Source organism: Lagenorhynchus albirostris, chromosome 7, assembly GCF_949774975.1.
Source record: "Lagenorhynchus albirostris chromosome 7, mLagAlb1.1, whole genome shotgun sequence".
Lineage (NCBI taxonomy): Eukaryota > Metazoa > Chordata > Mammalia > Artiodactyla > Delphinidae > Lagenorhynchus > Lagenorhynchus albirostris.
In genome coordinates, this window is record NC_083101.1 from 31,120,275 (window position 1) to 31,137,456 (window position 17,182).

The window sequence follows — 17,182 nt, forward strand, 5'->3', positions numbered from 1 at the left end:
AATGGTTCTGATGAACCTAGGGGCAGGACAGGAATAAAGACGCAGATGTAGAGAATGGACTTGAGGACACGGAGAGGGGGAAGGGTTAGCTGGGACGAATTGAGAGAGTGGCATGGACTATATACACTACCAAATGTAAAAATAGATAGCTAGTGGGAAGCAGCTGCATAGTACAGGGAGATCAGCTCGGTGCTTTGTGACCACCTAGAGGGGTGGGATAGGGAGAGTGGGAGGGAGACACAAGAGGGTGGGGATATGGGGATATATGTATACATACAGCTGATTCACTTTGTTATACAGCAGAAACTAACACAACAATGTAAAGCAATTATACTCCAATAAAGATGTTAAAAAAAAAAAAAGGAAGGGGAATAATCAGCCACCACATTTTCCCCAAGCCCCATGACTCCTTCTTATTTTACTGCTATATTTTGAGAAACAAATAATCACCCGTCCCAGTGAATGCATCAAGGAAACAATTTATTACGGGTCATTAGTGGAAGATGCTCTTTGGACTCAGTGTAGCACAGGATCCTCAGATGCCTGATGGGGAGAGGAGGAGGGGCACTGTCTGGCGAGCCATATTTTTTTTTTTAGTGTATTTGCATTTTATGTTAGTTTTTTTTCCATCGGAATTATTTTTTCTTGACTGTGTAATATATGTCAGAAATCAGAAACCAAATCCTTCTTCCTAGTCAATATTTAGGTCATAAATGTCTACTGAGTGTCTCACCCCAGGATCAAAGACAAAAAGAGAAACAAGCACAAAGAGTGTTGGGCTGGAAAAGACTTCAGGGATGATCTAATTTAACTTCATCCATCATCATGAATTCGTGGGTTTTGTTGCTGCTGTTGATGGGTTTGTTTGTTTGAACACTCACTCTGTACCAGGCATTGTGCTAAGCAGTTTATGTGGCTTGTCTCTTTAAATACTCACACAAAAACAACCCACTACTGTTTGATTTATTGTATAGGAAATTGAGGCTTAGAGGGATTAAGTAATTTACCCAGGGTCAAAGAACTGGGAAATGAATGCCTTCAGGATTTTAACCCAGGACTGAGCAACTCCAGAACTTGCCCTTGTTAACAAGAGTTCCAAGGACAGTCTTTAAACTCTCGTTCACAGGCAAAACAGAAACTACCAAGCTCTTGTTCTCTCACAGTCAAGACTGCCTTATCATTTTTCATATTTTAAAACTGAGGCCCAGAGACTCAAATTAATGAACCAAGGCCACAAAAGTACCTAGTAGCACAGCCAGGATGGAACGCAGGACTCCCTCTTGAACCGCCAACTCTCAATCCAGAACCATCTGCAAATCATTTAAATGAAACGGATTTCCCCCAACTTTTAAAGGAACTCAGTGTTTCACGAGGTCACATGATTCTGCATGCCTCTACCTTTCTAACATTCCACCTAATTTCCTTGTACTTGAGTCTTCATTTGCCTACCCCTCAAATGTTGATGATCCTAGGCTTCCCCATCTTTGGCCTCTTTGCTCTTTACTCTTCTCACCAACGTCTGGCCATTCCCATGAGTGTAGTTATCACTAACTAATCATTTCCAAATTTCTGTCTTTGGCCTGGACTGTCCCCTGAGCTCCAGACCCAAGTGTACAACATCCCTTTCTGAATGTCAAAGAAGCACCTAAATTGACGGTATCTAATACTAAATATACGATTCTTTCCAATCCATTCTCCCATATTCCCTGTCTCTCCCATTCTTTCCACCTGAGACTCATGACCCACCAGGTCCACAAGTCCTGTGGACTTTTATCTCCTAAAATAGATCCTAATTTTGTCCTTTATTTTCCACTGCATTTTTTATAGCTTAAGACCTCATCATCTGTCATAAATATAACAGATGTTGCAGTAGACTTCCTGCTCCATTCCCAATCTATCTTCCATTCACACTCCAGAGTGATATTTCTGAACATAAACCCATCACATTAATCCCCTGCCTAAAACCAATTCATTGATTTTGTATCATTTACTGGGGGGAAAAAACCACCATATTCTATATCATGGCTCACAAGGATCTCCATGATCTGATCCATTGGGAACCCTCTAGCCTCAGCCCCTGCTCCCACATCATATTTTATTCTCAAAATCCCAAACCACTTTTGGTTCCCCAAACACACCAAGCTATTCTGTGTTATGCCTTTGCTTATGCTGTGCTCTCTTACAGAAAGACTTTCCCCACCTACCTCCTCCTGTCATTCTAGAGAATTCCTAACCAGCTTTAAAAAAAAAAAAAAAAAAAAAACTTACAGCACTGGGTATTCCCAGTTGGTCTCCTATCCAAATACTAGCCAAGCCCGACCCTGCTTAGCTTCTAAGATCAGATGAGAAGCAGCACATTCAGGGTGGTATAGCTATAGACCTAATCAGCGTTTAAAACAGACCTCACAGGTCATCTTCCACCTCCATTCTCCTCTAGTAGCTTCTGCTCCTAGTGTAGCTATTGTTTCTTGCCCATCTTTATTCCCTGGACACTCATTGCTGCATTTTCCAGGATGCACGGTAATTATTTGTACAGATGTCTGTCTAGTCATATAGACAATGAGTGCCTTCAGATGTAAAACACATACACACCGTCTAGATATATCTACTCGGATGGTACCCAAACTCATTCAGATACTCCATGTGTCCTCATATTTATACATGCTTATTCAGATGTTTTTGCAAACATACTGAGGTTCACTTATGTTCCTCACACATCATTCCAATGTGACATGGGCTTGTATAGCTTTCACAGTGTTTGCTCAGGTGACACATATGTCCCTTAAATGTTACCTGTGTTCACTTAGATCTGCCATGTGCCCATGTAGCTGTTAATCAGCTCACTGAAATGCCGCACATAGGTATCACTCATACTTGAAACAGTAGTTCTCAAAATGTGGTTCCCAGACCAGCAGCACCAGGGTCATCTGAACGCATATTCCTGGGCCCAACCCCAGACCTTCTGATTCAGAAACTCTGGGGAAGAGTTCCCAGCAATGTGTGCTTAACAAGTCCTGTAGGTGATTCCGGCACACGCTCAAGTTTGAGACCCACCAACTGAGATGTTACACATCCTCATTCATATGTTCTACTAACACAGGTGACACACACGTTCACTAAAATGTTACACATGTTAGTTGTTTTAAAAACAGATTCATTTAGATAGTAAATAGCTCAAACATTACACACTGATATTCAGATCGTGCTCATGCTAATTCAGAAAGTCACACCTGAGACATCACAAACCCTCATCAGACACTACACATGCTCACTGAGATGATACACATGTTTGCTGTGTTGTTAAAAATGCTTACCTAAATCTTACATATGTTAAACTATTCATTTGGATCTTCCACACTCACGTGTTTATTTAGATGCCACCTACCCTTTTTCAGATAATATATCAATACATGTTCACTCAGACCTTACACATGTTCATACATGTTTCACAACGCACACAGATGTTTCACAAGCCCACTCTGATATTAAAGGTGCTTATTCAGATCACACGTGCTCACTTTCACGTCCATGGGACCATTCAGTTGTATGCTCACTCATTCAGAAACTGCCTTGCCCACCCCGTATGCACTGCTAACCAACCCCTGCTACAGATGAAGGGTTATATTCTGCTCTGGCCATTTCCCATCTTGAGGATGGTATCTTTTTTAGAAAGGTTCCCCTTGCCTTGGTCTCCTATGGCACCTGCCCCCTCTCCTGACGCTGTTGCTGTGTCTCTCCCTTTGCAGACTCTCCTGGCTCATCAGCTTCCTCACAGTTTCTGTGATCTCAGGGTAGCTCAAGCTCACCATTGCTAACACGGAATTCATACCTGTTCCCCACACTCAAATACCCTCACCTACTTGGGGAAAGTTGTTCCAGCAACTGTCAGCCTCTAACTGGGTTTGAATGTGCTTTTAACCACATCTTCTGTCACCTTTGGCAACCCCCAGTTATATACCTACAAGGCTTTCTGAGTTCAGAGAAGCTTTTGATTGGTTCCACTTCATAATTTTATCATTGCCTTGGCCGCAATCAATAAGAGAGGCTTATGCAGTGACACTAGATCAACATCCAAAACAGGGAGTATTCATTGAGCACTTAGCATGAACTCAACCTCCCTTAGTGGCCCAGAAACACTTCTGTGCTTGTCCCAAGTGTTTCTTCCTCCAATTTACAGAGAAAAGGCTATTTTATGTTTGGAATCAGAATGTTACTAATTTGAATCTTGGTTCTACCACTTACTGGCTACGTGATCTTGAGAAAGTCATTTAATGACTAAGTCCCTTGGAATAGTGACTAAGTCAGAAGTTTAGTCCCACTGATTGAGGCACCTGAGGAATAGAGGACGAGGGAATATTGAAGTTAGAAAACTGGGTACAAGGGGACAATTCTAGGATGGACAGTTTCAAGGTCTGAGAAAGGAATAGAGAGCTTGATAAACACGGATTATAGGGTCACTGTTCAGATACCACACTCTGAGTCAGATGAGCTGCAAAGCCACTGACAGCATGGCTTGGAACTTGTGGTCACTGCTTGGGCCTGACACTACCACTCGTTGGGGAGGAGGACTGGGGTTTCTTGAAGCTTCCTGCCTTAATAGCAGATTGTTTCTAGAACTGAGATAGACTGAAGCATGCAGGGATGTCACTAGTGAGCTGAGAAAAGTAGAAGCAAGGAAATGGGGGTCCAAATTGGTGACAGAAGGGCTGCTAGAGTGGGTTTCACATTTCTGTGACATTTAAGTCATAAGGCAGTGCATATTAACCAAAAAGGCCACCAGGCTGTACACATTCACTCCTTAAATAGGTAACATGTACAGAGTGCGTAGAACAGTGCCTGATCCAGAATAAGGACCACATAGGTGTTTTCTAGTGTGATGGTATTTATGAATTAACTCAACAAATATATAGTATGCACCTGCTATGTTTCAGTTGATAGGGATAGACAAAATAAAACCATAACCCCTTACCTCAAGAGAGAAATAATCTGTTAATAACCTAATTTAAAGAAACATAAAAACAAAAGGAAGGAATGTCCAATTCTGCCTGGGTCTGGTGAGGCAGGGGTGTCGCGGGGAGCATCTCTGATGTGTTTGCATGGACTCTTGGGTAGTCAGCAAGAAGACAGAGAAAGTAGGGTATTCAGACAGAACACCAGCAAGTGCAAAGGTAATACATTCAAGGAAATGGAGGGAGCCAAAGGAACTATACAGAGAACAGGGAAAGGTCAGGCAATAGAGGAAGGTTAGAACCAAATCACAAATGGCCTTGAATGTCTTGATAAGAGATTAGGCCTAAATCTGTAGGCAGTAGGGAGCTACTGAAGGTGTTTTTTTTTTTTTTTGCGGTACGCGGGCCTCTCACTGTTGTGGCCTCTCCCGTTGCGGAGCACAGGCTCCGGATGTGCAGGCTCAGCGGCCATGGCTCACGGGCCCAGCCGCTCCGCGGCATGTGGGATCTTCCCGGACCAGGGCACGAACCCGTGTCCCCTGCATCGTTAGGCGGACTCTCAACCACTGCGCCACCGGGGAGGCCCCTGAAGGTTTTTGAGCAGGAGTTGATTTGACTTGAGTTGATTTATGTTTTAGAAACATCGCTCTTGCTACAGTGTGAACGATATCAGGAGGAAGGCAAGGCAGGAAGAAGGGAGCCCTGCTAGAATATTCTGGCTGCAATTCAGATGGAAGATGATGATGATCTGGATAAAGTAGTAGCAAGAAGGATGGAGATGGGAGGACAAACACCAAAGAGAGTTAAGAGGTAGGAAAAAAAAATGACAAGATTTGATGATCACTTGAACAGGGGGCTGGAAAGAAAGGAAATACGTCCTTATCACACTTACAGAAAAACCGTAGTTTCAAGTAGAGTATCCCAGTGCAGCTGGGAACTGATCTGCGCTGATATCTGGCACTTGTTCAGGGCCACCCCCTCGGTAAAAGATCTAGGAACACTGACAATGATTCACAGATTCCAATCATTCATGCACTCTAGAGCCTTGACTGCTTCTTCTGGGATGCTAAAGCGGCATAGCTGACCTAATGAAAAGAGACAGTCACAAGACCCATTTCAGTTAGCCAAGAAGATGGAAGCACCCACCACAGCAACGCACTTACATGTCAGATGAGTCGATGAATGGAAATTCTAAAGTTAAAGCAGAAGGACCCAGGATCAAATACAAAATTGATCAGTGACTATGGTATATTTTCTGAATGTATCCAAACAGACAAGAAACTCATTACATGACTTCTGGGTGGACAGAAGCTTGACATTCTGAAATTTCAAAGCTCTATTATAGCTGCCATTACCAAAATATTCAGTTTAGAATGTCAGGGCTACATATGAAGTGGGCACTCAATTGAGTGAATAAATGAATGAATGGATTTCTCTGACTTATTAAATCTAGCTTTCAAGATTTCCTGGTGATTACATTATCAGTCACATTTTCCACATGGCTTTAGTGACAGCATATTAATAACTGAGAGTGTTAATTAATGGATCAGTATTAACTTGAAGGGAAGTGTTAGTAGGATTCCCAGGTTTCTGTACATAGCTCAATCCTGTTCAACATTTTCATCCACAGTTTGGATGAAAGCACAACTGTCACTCTTATCAAAATAACCCACAGCTGGGGATGTCCCTCTCTCCTTCCTTCCCTGTCCACTGTGATGATCAGGGTAGGTCTGATCTTTAAGAGAAAAATGAGAACTAGAGATCACCTTGTTGCTTTATATTATTTGGGAAATGAAGTAGGGAAAGGGAGGAGGGAAGGGAAGTGCAGAGGGAAACAAAAGGACAAGGAGAAGAGGAAACAGGAGAAAGGAAGGAAAGAAAGAAAATAGAAAAGGAGAGGAGGGAATGGGGAGCAAGGGAAGAGGAAAGGAAAAATGGGAAGAAGGAAGTAAGGGTGGGAGAAGGAAGGAGGTAGGGAAAGAAGTAAGAGAAGAGCCACCAAACACAAACAGAATGGCAATGGTTGAAAGGAACAGAGCCTAGACAAGAGTCTTGGGCAACGGAAGAGAGTCCCTAATACCTGCCTTTAAAAATATGAAGGGAGTCACGTAGAAGAGAGAATAACTTTATCATTTATTGCTGCAGAGGGCTGAAATGGGATAAATGGGAGGAATTTAAGAAGATGGTTGTTGGTTTGGTAAATGGAGAGTTTTCAAACAATCAGAACTGTTGAAAAATATAACAAATTGAAATGTCATGAGCTGCCAGCAACGGAGAAAGTTCATAAGTTATCAGGCCAAGCCTCAGGCTGGGGGAATGAACTTCTGCCTGGTATGGAGATCGGTCCAGACAATCTCACGAGTCTTATATAGCTGTTCTAATGTAGACAAAGAAACACTTTGTGCTCATGCATTTATGATAAGTTGCCCTAGCTAGCACAGTGAAGAGTAGAGAAAAGGAGTAAGGGAGAGAAAAAGGGAGAAACTCAGAGGATAAAAGGATTCATTCATTGCTTTTTTTTAATCCAACAAATATTTATTGGTGGCTGAATGGGAATAAAATGATAAGTCAAAATAGATAGTTCCTGTTCTTATGGAACCTAGTCTGTTAGTGAGACGAACATTAATTAAATATCCCCTCTAATGAATGCATAAATACTGAGATAATGGCTCTAACATAAGTGTTTTTGAAGAATATATAACAAGAGAGCTTGACTGGGAAAGGGGATGGGGTGTGTCTTAGTCAGCTCAGACTGCTGTAAACCATAACAAAATACCATAGACTGTGGGGCTTAATACCATAGACAACAGACATTTTCTCACAGTTCTGGAGGCTGGGAGTCCAAGATCAAAGTACCAGCCAATTCAGCGTCTGATGAAGACCCTCTTCCTGGGTGCAGATGGCTGCCTTCTCACTGTGTCTTCATATGAAGAGAGAAAGACAGCTCTAGTCTCTTCCTCTTCTCATAAGGACACTAATCCCATCATGGGGCCCACGCTTATGACCTCATCAAAACCTAATTACCGCCCAAAGGCCCGATCTCCACAGTTTAATGTTTCAACATATGAATGGGGAGGCTGCACAAACATTTAGTCTATAAAAGGGGAACAGTCAAGAAAAATTTCCCCGAAGAAGTGATCCCTGGGCTGAGATCTGCAGGAGAGGTATGGGCACAGGAATTCATTCCAGGGAGAAGGTATAACATAGGCAATGTTCCTACAGCATGATGGAGCAGGCGCCCTTGGCAGCACTGAGAGGCCAGTGTGCATGGATCACAGAAAGGAAGAGTGAGAGACAGGCAGGATGAATTTCAAGAGGTAGGCAGGGCTGAACCAAGCAAGGCCACTTTATTTGATAAAGGACCATACTGATTTTTTTCTCTAACTCAACAAATTTATATTGAGAATTTAATATATGTCAGGCACCAGCTAGGCACTAAAAATACACCAGGGATGATAAGCAAGACAGATATGATGCTTACAATGCAAAAATAGTAAGTGCTGATATAGGGAAGTAGGGACACATAACTTCCGGAGGATGGGGAATAGCAAAAGACTTCCTAACGGAAGGGATATTTTAAGTGAGTCCTGAAAGAGAAATAAAGTAGACTTTAGCAAAGTGAAAACTGAAACACACCTTATTGCAGTTTTAAGGAGCAGGTATGCAGGCCTGGAGGTAAGAGAGAGTACCTTGTGTTGGAAGAAGATGACAGAAGTTCAGAAGTAGCTAAAATAAAAGGTACAAGGAGATACTAGCAAGAGATGGTGGTGAGGTTGTAAGCAAGGGATATATCGTGAAGGGACCCATACTCCATGTTAAGAAGTATAGCCCACATCCTGAGGGAAAGGGTCGTGTAGAATGGATTGGGAAAAAGAAAGCCAAACACTGGGAGGCCAGTTAGGAAACTATTAGCATAATTGAGGTGACAGTTGATGAGATCTGAATTATTTTGGAGACAAATGAGGAAAAGGGAATTGGATGGGATTGAGACATATTTAGGAGGCAGAAGTTATTAGACCTAGTGTTTGATTATCTAAGTAAGGTGTGGTAGGCAGTATCACAGCCCCCCAAAGATGTCCCTGGAACCTATGAATATGTTAGGCTATATGGCAAAGGGGAATTGAGGTTGCAGATAGAATGAGGCTGCTAATCAGATGACCTTAAACCTGGAGATTATCCTAGATTATCCTGGTAGGTCCAGTGGAATCACAAGGGTCCTTAAAGTGGAAGAGGGGGCAGAAGAAAGAGAACCAGAGATGGCAGTGTGAGGACTGACCTTGCTGGCTTTGAAGATGGAGGAAGGAGGCCACGAGCCAAAAAATAGTGGTAGCCTCTAGACGCTGGAAAAAGCAAGGAAATAGATTCTCCCACAGAGTCTTCAGAAGAAATGCTGGCCTGCCGACATCTTGATTTTAGCTCAGTGAGAGTCATTTTGGTCTTCTGACCTCCAGAACTGTAAGATACTAAATTTGTATGATTTAAGCACTAAATTTGTGGTAATTTATTATAGCAGCAATATGAAACTAACACAGTGACAGAGAGGAAAGATCCAGGATAATGCCAAGATTCTGTCTTTGACAACATTGTGGAATGGTGCTTCCACTAGGGAACATAGGAAGAGGAGGAAGAGATTAAGGAGATAAATGTTGATTCACTTTTGAACACACTGATTGTGGGGTTTCTGCAATACTGGTGCCAGGTAAATGTGTCAGTCTGGAGAATCAAAAAAGAGTTTTAGATTAGAGATACAGATTTTAGAGTCATTAACATATGTGGTAACTTACCTGCCAAGTACAGGTGATCATCTAGGGAGAGAAGCAAACTTTTCTTAAAAAAGGAAGAGGAAGAAGAAATGGACCTGTATGCAGAAAATTGTAACACACTGATGGAAGAAATTAAAGATGATACAAAGAGATGGAGAGATATACCATGTTCTTGGATTGGAAGAATCAATGTTGTGAAAATGACTATACTACCCAAAGCAATCTACGGATTCAATGCAATCCCTATCAAACTACCAATGGCATTTTTCACGGAACTAGAACAAAAATTTCACAATTTGTATGGAAACACAAAAGACCCTGAATAGCCAAAGCAATCTTGAGAAAGAAAAACGGAGCTGGAGGAATCAGGCTCCCTGACTTCAGACTATACTACAAAGCTACAGTAATCAAGACAGTATGGTACTGGCACAAAAACAGAAATATAGATCAATGGAACAGGATAGAAAACCCAGAGATAAACCCATGCACATATGGTCACCTTATCTTTGATAAAGGAGGCAAGAATATACAATGGAGAAAAGACAGCCTCTTCAATAAGTGGTGCTGGGAAAACTGGATAGCTACATGTAAGACTATGAAATTAGAAAACTCCCTAAACACCATACACAAAAATAAACTCAAAATGGATTAAAGACCTAAATGTAAGGCCAGGCACTATAAAACTCTCAGAGGAAAACATAGTCAGAACACTCTTTGACATAAATCACAGCAAGATCCTTTTTGACCCACCTCCTAGAGAAATGGAAATAAAAACAATAATAAACAAATGGGACCTAATGAAACTTCAAAGCTTTTGCACAGCAAAGGAAACCATAAACAAGACAAAAAGCCAGCCCTCAGAATGGGAGAAAATAGTTTCAAATGAAGCAACTGACAAAGGATTAATCTCCAAAATTTACAAGCAGCTCATGCAGCTCAATAACAAAAAAACAAACAACCCAATCCAAACATGGGCAGAAGACCTAAGTAGACATTTCTCCAAAGAAAATATACAGATTGCCAACGAACACATGAAAGAATGCTCAACATCATTCATCATTAGAGAAATGCAAATCAAAACTACAATGAGGTATCATCTCACACCGGTCAGAATGGCCATCATCAAAAAATCTAGAAACAATAAATGCTGGAGAGGGTGTGGAGAAAAGAGAACACTCTTGCACTGCTGGTGGGAATGTGAATTGGTACAGCCACTATGGAGAACAGTATGGAGGTTCCTTAAATAACTAAAAATAGAACAACCATATGACCCAGCAATCCCACTACTGGGCATATACCCGGAGAAAACCATAATTCAAAAAGAGTCACGTATCACAATGTTCATTGCAGCTCTACTGACAATAGGCAGGACACGGAAGCAACCTAAGTGTCCATCGACAGATGAATGGGTAAAGAAGATGTGGCACATATATACAATGGAATATTACTCAGCCATAAAAAGAAAGGAATTTGAGTTATTTGTAGTGAGGTGGATGGACCTAGAGTCTGGCATACAGAGTAAAGTAAGTCAGAAAGAGAAAAACAAATGCCATATGCTAACACATATATATGGAATCTAAAAAAAAAAAAAAAAAAGGTTCTAATGAACCTAGGAGCAGGACAGGAATAAAGACGCAGATGTAGAGAATGGACTTGAGGACATGGGGAGTGGGAAGGGTAAGCTGGGACGAAGTGAGAGAGTGGCATGGATATATATACACTACCAACTGTTAACTAGATAGCTAGTGGGAAGCAGCTACATAGCACAGGGAGATCAGCTCAGTGCTCTGTGACCACCTAGAGGGGTGGCATAGGGAGGGTGGGAGGGAGACGCAAGAGGGAGGAGATATGGGGATAAGTATATGTATTGCTGATTCACTTTGTTATATAGCAGAAACTAACACACCATTGTAAAGCAATTATACTCCAATAAAGATGTTTAAAAAAAAAGTGGACAGGGCTTCCCTGGTGGTGCAGTGGTTGAGAGTCCGCCTGCCGATGCAGGGGACACGCGTTTGTGCCCCGGTCCAGGGAGATCCCACATGCCGCAGAGTGGTTGGGCCCGTGAGCCATGGCCGCTGAGCCTACGCGTCCGGAGCCTGTGCTCTGCAACGGGAGAGGCCACAACACTGAGAGGCCCACGTACCGGAAAAAAAAAAAAATGGACGAAGAATCTAAATAGATATCTTTACAAAGAAGATATATAAATGGCCAATAAGCACATAAAAAGACGCTCAATGTTATTAGCCATGAGGGAAATACAAATAAAAACCACAATGAGATATATCTTCATAACCATTAGGATATGTACAGTCAAAAAACATTTAATAAAACAAGTGTTCGTGAGGATACAGCAAAATTGGAACCTTTATACTTTGCCACTGGGAATGTAATATGGTGTGGTTACTTTGTATAACAGTTTGGCATTTCCCCAAAATGTTAAATATAAAGTTTCCACATGACCCAACAATTCCATTCTTAGGTATATATGCAAGAGAAATGAAAACATACATCTACACAAAAAGTTGTACATGAATGTTCACAGCACTGTTATTCATAAAATAGCCAAAAAGTGGAAACAATTCAAATGTCCATCAGCTGATGAATGGAAAAATAAAATGTGGTATATCCCTACAATGGGCTATTATTTGGCAATAAAGACACGAATTATTCATATATCTACAACATAGATGGTCCTTGAAAACACTATGCCAAGTGGAAGAAGCCAATCACAAAAGGCACATATTATATGAATCCATTTATGTGCAATGTCCAGAATAGGCAAATCTAATGAGACAGAAACCAGATTAGTGGTTTCCTAGGGCTGGGAGCGGGACCGTTGAGAGAGAAATGAGGAGTAACTGCTAATGGGGACAGGATTTCTTTTGGGGTTGGAGATAATGTTCTACAGTATATTGTCATTGTTGCTGTACAACTCTGTGAATACACTAGAAGCCATTGAATTATATACCTTCAATGGTGAATTGTTTAGCACATGAATTATATCTCAATAAAGCTGTTTTGTTTGTTTGTTTTTTTAAACAGAGCTGGCAAGAGAAAGCATGGAAGATGTTCACAGAATATGTTCAGGATGTGTTATATGTTCCCTGATACTAAGAAGGTAGCAATACCCTTAGAGTTCAGATCCAGATGAAGATGAAGCCAGTATAGCCATCCTGGTCCACCTCCAATGAGAGCAGAGGTCCCCTAAGAAGCCAGGGTAAGTTCTGAGACAATCTAAAGAAGTGAGTCCACTGTACAGACTGCCCCAGTACCTCCAGCTTCACCTCCTCCTTTTGAAAACTAGTCCCAGCTTCCCCTCCTTTAAGAGCCCTGTCTTTGACCTACTGAGAAACACCAGAATCCATTTTCCAACAGCTTTCAGGCGAAAGCTCATTAATTATGGCTTCGGCTTCAGTTCCAAATAGGAACTGAACTTTTTTTCTTATCAAAATTTTTCCTCCAATTCCCTTAGTATCCTTTTGTCTTCTAATTTTGACTCCAGCTGTTTGGTCTTGAGTACCCGTGTCTCTATGTTTAGGCTGATGAGTATAGATGGCCCCAGCTGGCTGTGTGCTCTCTGGATGGATGCAATACTCTCATCTTTGACTTTCTACCTCCTTCGTCTCCTTTACTGGGTTCACAGGCAGCCCTGTGAATTAATCAAGTCACTTTTAGTTACAAGTGGCAGAAACCCCTTAAACTAGGTCTGGCTAAAAGAGAAAGAGGAATATCTTGGAAGGATATTCTAGAGTATCATTTTCTATAACTGAAGAAATCATTGAACAAATCACAGGAAAGGTACCACTGGGCCTTAGGGTAACTGGAACTGGGGATACGAATGCCATCTGGACTTTCCATTACCTCATCTCTTGTCTCTGCTTCTCTCTGCAAGCCTACTCCATTCTCACTACAGTGGCATCCTTCAAAGCACAGCATGGCCGTCAGTAGTTCCTAAACCTCCATATCAAAATTTCCGTATCACAGAGGTAAAGGTCTTATGTTTTAACTTTAATATGAAAAATCACAGAGAAAATATGATCTTGGTCAAGAAATTAGAATATAGCTAGTCCATGAGTTGCAAAATAATGCCAGACTTAATCCAGCCCAGAGAGGGGTTCTGGTCACATGGCAGGAATTTTTGTTGTTAATGCCATTTAATTGCAACATCTCCAGCTGGCCTCAGTCCTTGCCATACTCATTGGTGTCATGCTGCATGGCTGCCCCTGAAAGAATTTGAGTTTGTAGCCGAGTTTGGGCTGAACTTCTTAAGGACAAACACTGTGCCATTTTCATTTCCCTATGCTCAGTCCCCAGCCCAAACCCTGCACACAGTATCCCAAAGAAATCCTCAAATCAAAAATTGAGTTGAATTGTATAGAGGAGCATTGCAAAGTGAACTGCCATCTTTTGCATCAGGAAAAAATAACTCCCTCAGGGAGATAATCAAGATGGCAGAGTAAGAAAACGTATAGCTCATGTCCTCCCGTGAACACATCAAAAATACATCTACATGTGGAACAATTCTCACTGAAAACTAACTGGACCATATGGAAGCAACCCAAGGATCCAACAACAGACAAATGGCCAAAGAAGATGTGGCATACGTATCAATGGAACATTGCTCGGCCATAGAAAAGAATGAAATTCTGCCACATGCAGCAAGGTGGATGGACCTAGAGAATATTATGCTTAGTGAAGTAAGTCAGACAGAAAAAGATAAGTGCCATATGGTATCACTTATATGTGGAATCTAAAAAACAAAACAAATGAATGTAGATAGCAAAAAGAAACAGACTCACAGATATAGGAAACAAACTAGTGGTTACCAGTGGGGAGAGGGAAGGGGGGAGGAGGGAGATAGCGTATGGGATTAAGAGATACAAACTACTATGTATAAGATAGATAAGCAACAAGGATATATTGGACAGCACAGGGAATTACAGCCATCATGTTGTAATAACTTTTAATGGCATATAACCTGTAAAAATACTGAATCGCCATGCTGTACACCTGAAACTAATATAATATTGTAAATCAACTATATTTCAATTTAAAAAAATGACTCCTGTGAAGCTCTGATTTTCCACATTTTTCTTTATTAACAGAAGTCAGACACTTTATTTTCTTCCCTGTAAACTTGGTATGATAATAATACCAACCTCATAGAGTATTGTGTTGATTAAAGAAAATAAAGTAAGTAGAATGTTTGGTTCTGGGCCTGCACAGGGTAGCATTTAATAAAATAAGTCATTAACACTCTCCTTATTTTCATCATCGTCGTCATTACAGCCATTCCGCTTTCACTGTTTCACTGCCCCATCCACATGGATCAAGTGACATATGACAACGTTTTAATCCTTCTCTCCCATGGTAGGAATTGTCACTGTGTACTTTACTGCACACAGCATCCCAACCCACCCAGATCCCAAAATTTAGGAAAGAGAAGAGGCCCTAGTAAGTCCCAAAGGCATAGCACAGACTGCGTTGCTCCAAGAACTGGAACCACCTGAACATTTCTAACAGATTTTCGCTGTTTCAACAGTCTCCAGGCATCCCATACAGGAAGCTCTGAGTCAAAGTCCCCTTGTGTACAAAGCTTAGAATGGGCTTCATTATTGGCACTGTAGAGACTCCTTTAAAACCGCCATTCAGGGCAAATACAATTTATCTTCTATGTTCCACAGTTATTAGATCTACAGATTGAGGGACAGTAAAACTGCATCCTCCTTACGGACCAACTGTAAAGATTAATTAGGTGATATCAGCCAAGCGGCGTTCTCTTGAGAAGTACAAATAAATGTACTCCCTCTTGCTATTATGAGGCTTGGAGATATTTTTTCTCTCTGTTATTTAAGATAATGAATCTGATCATTAATAAGTAAACAGATGAAGGGCTAAAGCTTATATTCAATATGGCAAGGACTAGACATTGTATTCAATAGGGCATTCCTCAATCAAACCATCTCCTTTAAAAAAGACAACAGAATCTGTATTAAGATGCTGCCTGGTGGGCAATCAGCCGTCTTAAGGGGCCACTTCTTCAGAATGTGGACGCAGCTTCCAATACCATTTTGAGTCCATCTTTTATTAAAGATCTAACTTGAGGAGGCAATTGATTTTTGTTAGTCCCTAGAGTGAATGCTTAAAGAAGGCTTCACTGTATTTATTTTAAGAGGTTCCTGCTCCTTTATGAAATGCATTTGATTTGATACACAGGAAAAAGAAAAGCCTTCATTTACTAAGTGTTATTCTTTCCACAGTCAATTTTGCATAACTTTAAGTATTTTAATGCAGGAAACCCAGTTCTGAATCACGGATCCTTTGAATCCTGTTTATTTTTCAAGCTCACTTTTTTTGTTTTTTAATACTCTCTCCAACTCCGAAAATGTATCAGCTAGAAGGTTCGGATAATTTTCCACATTTACTACTTTGTACAACTACTCATATGAATATTTGGACATTTTAAAATATTTTAGTTAGGGACTTCCCTGGTGGCGCAGTGGTTGAGAGTCCGCCTGCCGATGCAGGGGACACGGGTTCGTGCCCTGGTCCGGGAGGATCCCACATGCCGCGGAGCGGCTGGGCCTGTGAGCCATGGCCGCTGAGCCTGCGCGTCCGGAGCCTGTGCTCCGCAACGGGAGAGGCCACAACAGTGAGAGGCCCGTGTACCGCAAAAAAAAAAGAATCCACCTGCCAGTTCAGGGGACACGGGTTCGAGCCCTGGTCGGGGAAGATCACACATGCCATGGAGCAACTAAGCCCGTGTGCCACAGCTACTGAGCCTGCACTCTAGAGCCTACAAGCCACAACTACTGAGCCTGCGTGCCATAACTACTGAAGCCCGCGTGCCTAGAGCCCGTGCTCCACAACAAGAGTAGCCACCGCAATGAGAAGCCTGTGCACCACAATGAAGAGTGGCCCCCCACTCCCCGCAACTAGAGAAAGCCCGCGCGCAGCAACAAAGACCCAACGCAGCCAAAAATAAATAAATTAATTAATTTTAAAACTTTTTAGTTAAAAACAATATATTTAAGGCTTTTTATTGCTCTACTGGGATTCTCTCAACAGTATCAATGTTCACTGCCTGTTGAAGTTGGACACAGGTAAGGAAGAAGCGTTCTTGTAAATGGGACTTTGAAATAGTATGATTTACTGAGCTTTTTCCTGGGGCCTAACAAGGATGTCTGGTGTGTGATAAGATAAATTCTAGGTAGAACTAGTGGACATTCGACAAAGCAAGATTGATTTTCTAGTCTGGGCTGTGGAACCACATTTATGCAGATCTTCCACTAGATTCTACAGGAGGAGTAGGCTGAGCTCACTGGCCTTTGCTCACCCCCAAGTCACTTCTAAAATGCCTTTTCCCACTTTTCCCCTAATGATGATTCCAGTCTTTCTTTGAATAGTAATAACAGCAATAATAATCATGGCAATGACAGGAGCTGCTTACTTATACTTGCTCATTTA

General features: G+C 41.6%; 1 protein-coding gene and 1 pseudogene across 2 annotated transcripts in view; both read right to left on the minus strand.

Moving 5' to 3' along the window:
* The window catches only part of PLPPR1 (phospholipid phosphatase related 1), a 269,965-nt gene that overhangs the window by 205,053 nt on the left and 47,730 nt on the right, over positions 1 to 17,182 (minus strand). The window lies entirely within an intron of this gene.
* LOC132523938 (5S ribosomal RNA) lies at positions 2,262 to 2,380 on the minus strand (annotated as a pseudogene).